This window comes from Cupressus sempervirens, chromosome 8 (assembly GCF_028749045.1).
Source record: "Cupressus sempervirens isolate cs-2001-9-10 chromosome 8, ASM2874904v1, whole genome shotgun sequence".
In the NCBI taxonomy this organism is placed as follows: Eukaryota; Viridiplantae; Streptophyta; class Pinopsida; order Cupressales; family Cupressaceae; genus Cupressus; species Cupressus sempervirens.
The window spans coordinates 775748421-775757642 of NC_143125.1; the positions used below are offsets into that span (position 1 = coordinate 775748421).

Here is a 9222-nt window from a genome sequence, read left to right on the forward strand (position 1 = left end):
TGATGAAAAAGAATGTTTTCAATCATTGTTTTGTCATTGATGTCAAACCTACTGGAATGATAGTTGCTTATAAGATCCAAGTACTGTCACTTAGTTTATTGATGAAGAAGATTCAATCAATAAGATGTAACAAAAGAACCTAAGAGAAAGGTTGAGTTATGGTTTTGTAATGAATTACAATGATTGGTTAAGACAATGGTAGAATGATGTATTGTCAATACACTTGAAGATATAGAGGTTGGCTAAACTTAGAAACTTTAGAAGTATAAGTTGTAACAAGGTTGTTTACAAAGCTTGACTAAATTCATTAGCGAGTGTTGAGAAAGCTAGTTCATGCTAAGCAAATTTTTAGTTAGTGTCAAGAAAATGGAAAATCTAGTGTGTGCCAGGTGATATAGAATGAGCTAAGCAAGTTCAAATGCTGAGAAAAGTAATAGGTGCTGAGCATTAGTAAAATATAGTTGATGCCAAGTGAATCCATAGTAGGTGTTGAGCATCAAAAAACTTAGTTGATGCCGAGTAACCCCGTATGTGCCAAACATCAGGAATTCAATAGTGCCAAGCTACTGCACTATTTGAAAAGTCAAAGATTCACCATATCTGATCTAACAAGTTTGTTACCTTGCATTTTGTAAACCAGTTGGAAGATAAGGATGATGAGCTGGTGGCATAGAATTTTAGATAAATATTTTTGGGTGAATTCAAGAGGATTCTTCATGATGTTTCTAGAAGGAGCAAGATATGGGGTAGATTCATTGAATCCTACGTAGTCCATTTGATTTGAAATTAAAAGCAGGAAGATTAAGAGTAGGAAAAGCATTCCAAACTTCTATTTAAGGAGTTATAGGTTAAGAAGCAAGAGTTGTTGGGTTGAAGTGGTTGAAGGGTGTCAAGGAGAAGGCATCAAGTGGAAGAAATAGAGCACAAAGACTCTGATTCAATAAGTGGCCATATAGGAGATTGCACTAGTACATCAAGTATGGAGACTCAAGGACACAAAGCTTGAAAGGAGGAAAAGTTGTCAGAGTTGTAGAGATTGAAAGCCAAGCAATATTGAGAGCTGAACTAAGATTTAAAATCTACAAGTTAATTTGTGAGTTGTATCAAATCAAAAGCCATTGGTGTTACTCTCTAACTATTGTATTAGTTAGGGTAAAATCCTATGGACTTAGGTTAGTTTAACAACCATTTTTAAATCCTTTAATAAGGTGCCATTCCAAGTAAATGTTCTAAAGTCCTTTAACTAGGACCACTTCTAACAGGGTGGTTGAAATCCTTTAACCAAGTCACATTTAACAATGTGTAATAGCCTTTAACAGGGCAGGTCTTTCATAGGGCATCACTTCAAAAGAGTGAGAATTGAGTAGCCTGTTACTGGTGGTTTTTCCCAAATTTGGTTTCCACATAAATCACTATGTTATGTGTTGGTCTTTCATGTTTTATTCTTGCATGTTGATTTTACAGTAACTTGCTAAGAAGAATGTTTAGCTTGGATGCATGATTAGTTGAATAGGCTCACTGTACTTAGTGAAAAAAATTTATTAAGACATTTGGACCTTGGATAACTAATTCACCCCCCCTCTTAGTTATTCTAAAGCATTTCTAACATGATTCAACCCCCTCCTCCCCCCTTCTTGGTTATCTTGGTGAAATTCACTTTCTAACATTTTCATCATTTTCAAACTTCAAATTTAATAGTTTATAGGGTTTCGTATATGCTAGTGTTCTATTGTTGAGTGTTAGGTTCCAAGGTTTTTTCTAATTTTGTTGGTTTTAGGGATTTTTAATGCATTTATTGAGCACCTTAGGTCATATCAATGACACTATAAACACTTTTCATTAAGGCCTTTTGGTCATTATTAGAGTCATTATTTTCTTTATCTTTTTCCTTAATTATTTTAGTGTTCATAATTGTATTCAAAATTCAAGTTTCTCTAGTGTTGGTATTGCATCACTTTTCAACATCCTTGTCCCCTAATTTTGATTATTGAGTTCCCCATCCAAACTCTTGTTTTGGATTGACTCGCACTATAAGTTATATAATTTAAATATTTAGAGCTAGAGTTTTTTTTTTTGGTTCACAATTCTCTATTCAAAGGATATCCCATTGGTAACTGTTAAAAAGTATAGTCCACCAAGATAACTGATAGGGGAGGGAAAATCATTTATCCAAATGTTAAAAAAAATTTCAACCTTATTAATCCTTAACCATGTGAGCAATATAATAAACAACCATAAGAAGATACACATACACAATAATACTCGAAATGTTAACAAAGAAAAACCTTGATCAAAATGAAAACCTCTGTGGGGATGGTACCCACAAAATGATGTACTAATAAAAAAGTTTCTTATAAGATGATGGACTCTATTAGGAGCCAATGAAATACATTCAGTGCATATCAATCCCTATTAGGAGACTTTGAATCCATGTTAAGAGATTCCAACCTTGTTATGTGTTGTGCTAACATAGTTAGGAGTTGTAGAAGGAAAATGGACCTACTCTCCAAACAACTTCAAAGGAAAGATCACTGAACTAATGATCCAACTAATATTTGTATTATTCTTCGTAGAATAATAGAAATGAAATAACTCAAACTCCTCTTTCCTCTTGAACAAACCAAAACATTTTCTTATCTCAATACCAGATTACCAACTTCATATCAAAATAATCCCTTGGATCATGGTGGAGCTGAATATTTTATAAAATCTTGTCCACCTATAATTGCATTGACTATTATTGATCTTATTGATGTAATTTCATGTTACAAATTGTTTTTCATTTAATGGATTCTTATCATAAGCTAATTTGAGAATATGGTTGTTATCGAGTAAAAGAATCATTTCTTGCATTTCCTTTTGTTTGCTAATTTATATGATGGGTAGCTATCTCAAATTGCATTCTTAGGGATTAATCATCACTTGGTAGTCCCTATCCATTGATCCTAGTTCAATTTTTTTGATATTTTGAGAGATATATGATTTTCTCATATACCACTATACCCACAATAATGAAGTATCAACTATTGGTGTATCCTATGGTGATAACAATAGGGTCATCTACAAGGTTGGGTGAGATATCGATATTGGATATAGCAATCAACTTCAGTGCTATATGGAGAAGACATATTTTGGATATCGAAATGAGTGATGAAAGAAGATGTATCACCATAACCTTCAGTGATCATATGCTTGGGATTTTCAAGTTTTATTATAGCATCTAGTGATGAGAAATTCTTTCATTGTTAGAGGTTTTGGCAATGAAGGATTCAAGAGATGTGAAAGACTTATCACTATAGTAAAAGCAATAAAGTTTTTGGTGAACATAGAAAGGAATTATGTGCTATAGAGTATAGTGATAAGATCAAATTTTTGCTATTTGTTACAGCAATAAAGGAGCATGGTGTACAAAAGAGAATCACTACCATATATAATGATGGACCAGTATCAATCATGGATCATATTTGGAGATTAATGGAATATATTAATGATTTATGGGCCATCACATATCATTATGTGCTATAGAGATAAGATGAAAACTCATCATAGAACTAAGACTTGTGATCACTATATTGTATAGCAAAAACACCTATCAGAGGTTGCAAAGGGGAAAATTTCCTCTATAAAAGGCCATCTCTATTATTATTGTGATATTTATTAAAAAAAAAACTAGATTGATGACCAAGAGATAGTGGTATAGTGATCAAATATGTGCATCGATATGGCCTATGTCGAGGAGGTAGTTACCCCATAATACATACTAATCAAATATTTGAAAATATTAGATGGACATGGAAGTAATGATAGGAACTGTCTGCTAATATACCAATGATGAAAGGAGAGAAAGAAGAACTAGGGCCAAAGGCACACCCAACAATCCAAACCACCTTGTAGAGTAAACACAACAAAAGAAAACATACAAAGAGCGTAGCACCACAAAGAGAGAGAATGAAACACTATTATTGATTCATCAAATAATCAGCATACATGCCAAGCTATAAAGCCTTCTAGGTTATGACCAGATACAAAATACATTCAAGATCTAAGATCTAGCTTCAAATTTACACCTTCCAAACACATATGCAACAAACTTTTGAAATCCTCCCAGTTCTCCCAAATCTTTACCTAACTAGCTCTAAGCCAAAACACCCTATTTATACTTTCCAAAATGGCTTACAAAAGATTCTATAACACTATAGTTAGAAAGGCCAACCCTAAAATGTTATATACACATCCCAAGACATGATCTTATCATTAAACTCATGATCAAAATTAAAAATGCAAGTCAACTCCCTAAACATAGACAAATCAGAAAAAGAAGGAACAAAATGCTAATGCTTGACATCAATAAGTTCACTTGACACATGAAGGAACACTCAATAAATACTAGATAACTCAGGACACACTAGATAGCTTGGCACACACTATGGAACTCAATGCACACTAGAAAGCTTGCCACACAATGTGGAACTTGACACACACTACAGAGTGAGTGGGATAACACACTAATCTAAATGTTAACATGATGTAGGATAACTACAACTTAGTTGATACTAAAAAATTATAGGAACTCAACAATTGCTACAACTAAGCAACGGTTACAACTCGACAGTAACTACTAAAATGAACACAAATGAGTGAGATAACATGTCAACCAAGGATTCTCCTACATCAAACAACTAGGCTAGAAAGAAATGATTCTCTAGAATCATGCAAGTGTCACAACCTGAGCTATATCCAATTCAGATTGAGAAATCCATGTAGCATTTTCAACTGGTATGTTTTTCCACTTTACCAAATATTCATAACAGTCTTTTCCTCTTATGCTTTTACCAACTCTCTAATCCAATATCTATTCAACATCTTCAATCTACTTCTTAGGATAATCATCAGGCATAACAACTTCATCATCTAGCTCATGATTCTTATATAGATCAACAACATTGAATATAAGAGATATGCCCATGTCATCAGGTAACTTAATTCATAACAATTTCCACTATCAAACTTCTTCAAGATCTTACAAGGTCCAAACTTTTTCATCTTCAACTTACTATATGTTCCAACCAAAAATTTTCCTTTCTTCAAATGAACCATTACCTCATCACCAACTTCAAAAACATGATCTCTTCTAGACTTATTAGCATTCTCCTTATACTTCTAATTACTTTGTTCCAACATTAGCTTCACTTCCTTATGCAAAGACTCCATAAAATAAGAAAATTCTTCTCCTTCAACACTTCTCTTCTTTTCACTAGCAACATCCCTCAAATTTGATACTCCTCTAGGTTGCATTCTAGGAACAATCTTAAAAGGTGTTTTCCTTGTACTTCTATTCATAGAAATATTATATACAAACTCAACTTGTGCTAATCCCATCTCCCAATGATGTGGTTCATCTCCAACTAAGCATCTTAGTGTTGATCTCAGATTAATTTTGACAATTGAGCATCAACACACTTAACTCATTTATTAAGTTCATGCTAAACTTGTAGTAAATGCCAACTATAATATGTAAATATAGACTATGTCAAGTTACAATGAGTGTCGAGACACTCATGTGCCAAGTCACTTAAGTGCTGAGTAGACAATACATGTCGAGTGATTCAAGTGTCAAGAAAATAGTAGATGCCAAGTAGTTTAGGTGCCAAGTTAGAGACAAAATTTTAGTATATGTTGAGCATCAATAATCTTAAGTGTCGAGTAACACAGATTTGACATACATGTTTGAGATTGTACAAACAACTATGCAAACCATTTTTTAGCGAACCTAAAACCAAAATACAATCTTTTGAAGATAAGGATTAATTTGTATGCAGATTTCCTATGTAATTACATGAAGCCAATTAGAAAAAGGGAAGGATTAAGTGGAAAAAAAGAATGTGATGGCACTTAAAATTGCACTCCCATTTTGAGTGTATATTTAAAATTTCAAATCATTGAGCCCCCTATGAATGTTTTTTGTGCATATGTAGCTAGCTGTCATTTCAAGGCTTAGGTGGTGCTTCAGTTGTTTAACACTCTTCATTTAACATATTCATATGTTTCGTATTGATAAATTGACATTTTGAACCATTTTCGGAAGTTTCATTTTGAGTTGTCTTCAAGATCTACATTTTTGCCAAAGTGTCAAATAGTGAAGAGAAGTGCAGTTTTCCTTTGAATATCTTTAACCCAAAATTTTTTTATGACCTTCCACTTTGTGGATATTTAATATGCATATCAAAGAATCTATGTTCCAAGTTTCAAGTCATTTTGAATCCATTTGATTAGGTTTTGAACCCCTTGAAGTTGGTAGCTTACTATTTTCGTGCATCTACAAATTGAGAAAAATTCTAGAAGGCCCTATTTGACCTTTCATAACTTTTGACTGGTTAGAAAATTCATTTTACATCATATTTGAAGGGTTAGAGACTTTTTATGTTCCTAATTTGAGCTTATGATGAATCTGTTTGATCAGTTTTCATATGCGATTTTGTTTACAATTTACAAAGTTTCACTGGTGTCATGAAATACAAATTGATCAATACCCCTATTCATGATGTCATATCTCAAAATTTGTAATACATGAGATTGAATGGATTGTACAATTGTTTTGAACTCTAAAAATACTCCATGTGTGCCAATTTTCAAATCTTGATGAATCTGTCTGCAGACTTTTCGAGGTCAATTCCATTTTCAAAAATCACCTTTTTATCTGTGTTTCTAGTCTACAAATTCATGTTAGCTCACTTTGACCACTTGTCATTTGCATCTTGTTATTCATCATGAGCCCAAATCATAGGTTCATATTTTCCTCATGATAGTGAACCAATGCCCCAATTTTCATTTTCCAAAGTTTTAGTTTACCTAGTTTTTGAAGCCAAATTTGAATGCAATTTATTATTTTGTGACATATTTTCTTGCAGGCAATTCTGAAAGGGTAACTTTAATAGTCAATATCTTTTGACCCTAAATTCTTGATGAGATGAGATTTGACAAGGTAAGAGTACGTAGAACAAAGAATTAGTGTACCATTTTTTAAAAGCCTAATCAGACATTCTAGTTATTAAGGCCAGCCAAAGGACCTCTTGACACAAAGTTGACAAGTTGCAAGAAAGTGATAAAATGAGTTTTAATTGATAGTTCAATGATCAAGTTTGATTTTGATTTGTATCAAATGGTCAAGGGATTGGAGCCTTAGAAATCATAAGCATTTTATAGACTGCCCTATGATGGGCATGATGTTTTTCTTTACAACCAAACTTGACTTATGGATGACAGTCCTCCACCTCCTAGGGAAGTTATTAAATTTCTATAGGTTCCTATGCTTCATGTTCCATCATCTGCTCAAAATCTCGATCATTTGGAAGATGCAAAAATCTTGCCTTGAGAGTGTTGGCCTCATATGAAATGCAATTTAAGTGCCATTTTCAGAAGGGACACCATATCTACATTACAAGTCAAGCTAGAATTGAATGGTCAAGGATATTGGTTCAAGAGCACCAAGTCTAGGCAATGGCTTTTGAGAATGCAAGGGCTAATATGGAATTTTCTTGCAAGATATTCAATCAGTTAAAAATGGACTTCATGAAGTGATTTGATCAACAAGTAGAGGCATCACATGTATCTTCTTACAAACTTTGAGAAGACCATAAACATATTACAAGCTTGCAAGCTATGTCCAAAGCTTCAAACAGAAAGATATAAATGTCTTTTAGACTTTGTATGACTAGAAGATATATCATGAAAGACTTTGGAGGCATGTCTTTTGTCCCACAAGTAGTTCCAAGAGAAAGTGTCACATCTCAAGCCTACCTATGCTAAGCTACAACATAAGGTTCAAGATTTACTTTGTGATCAACCTTCAATTAATGTGTGAAGCCAACAAGACATGGTCAGAGAACATGAGTGATACTTTAGGGAACAATGAAGCATATTATATATTTTGAAAAAAGATGTAAACACTATAAAGAAGCATGTGGATAACTACTTGACTAGTCAGTTATATGCTTCTTCACTAAGACTTCATGACACAGTCTCTGCACTGGGCCCTATGTATGATGCTCATGATAAAAACTACTTACCAAGATTGGAAGCATGTAGCTATGAAATAAATAAACTATTTGAGTCTTGCAAAGAGAAGAAACATGAGATGAGTGTGTGGGTGCACACTAACATGCAAAGAGTGGCATCTCTTTAGGTTAATATTTGTAATATAAGATTTGAGTTTTCAGCATTTAAGGAAGCTATGCATCATCAAGATTATATATTTTCTAAGCTGAAGTCTATTCACAAAATTGGTCCTTCATATAGGGCTTTCCTTGCAAAAGTGGTTAGGAGAAAGGCTTCTATGAAACTATACATGGGGCAAGTAGGCCAGCTAGCTAAAAAATTGGCTAGTAGGAGATAATTTGAAGTACAAAGATGGTTGGGGATTTTAAAGTTACAGAGTGATTACATCCCTTAGGATATCTTAGAAGCATTGGGGTTATTTGATGTCCCTAGACAGTGTGTTGTTAGTATTGAGCCATTTGACTCCTGTTTAGATGATATTGATGTTGCCGATATTGAGCGCTATGCTCTAGAATCCATAATAGGATTGCTAGCCAAGGGTGATCCAAATGCACAAGGAAAAGGCTCATTTTCCTCACTTAGTAGTAGTTATCATTCTGGTAATGGTGCATAGAGTTATGGAAATTTTGGTAAGCAATCAGAAGCTAGGATAATGGATGATGATTATATCCTTGGAATAGCTAAAATAGAGGTTGAAAATGCATCGTTGAAAGTAGAGCTTGCTTCAGTTGTAGCATTTAGCTCTTCTTTCACACATGATATTTATTATGATATAGTAGATGAGAACAACAGACAAGGTCTCTTACAAAATGCAACATAGGAAACATCAAAAGCATTAAATTTGAAGGATGAATATGTGAAACATATTGAGAATTATTTGAAAGTGAAGTAATATCAAAATCCATTTAGAACCAAGCTAAAGGGCAGAGGCACCCATTTTCATGCAAGTAGTAGAGGTAATAAGTGCCAACATTTCATGTTGGAGTAGGGGTCCCAAGGAATAACTCCATCGACACATAGGAAACAAAGGGGATGATATAACATGAAGCAACATCTATTTAAAAGCCGATAGCTTTCATGTAGCTCTCACGACTATGGAGGTAGTGTGCATGGGCATATAAATGCATGAACAAGGGTTGAAGGCAATCTAAACTTTAATCCCACATT

At 33.7% G+C, this 9222-nt stretch overlaps 1 pseudogene; it reads left to right on the forward strand.

The window, feature by feature from the left end:
* Nucleotides 1-7159: 7159 nt before the first annotated feature.
* On the forward strand, nucleotides 7160-8947 carry LOC149544717 (autophagy-related protein 11 pseudogene; annotated as a pseudogene).
* The last annotated feature ends 275 nt before the right edge of the window (nucleotides 8948-9222 follow it).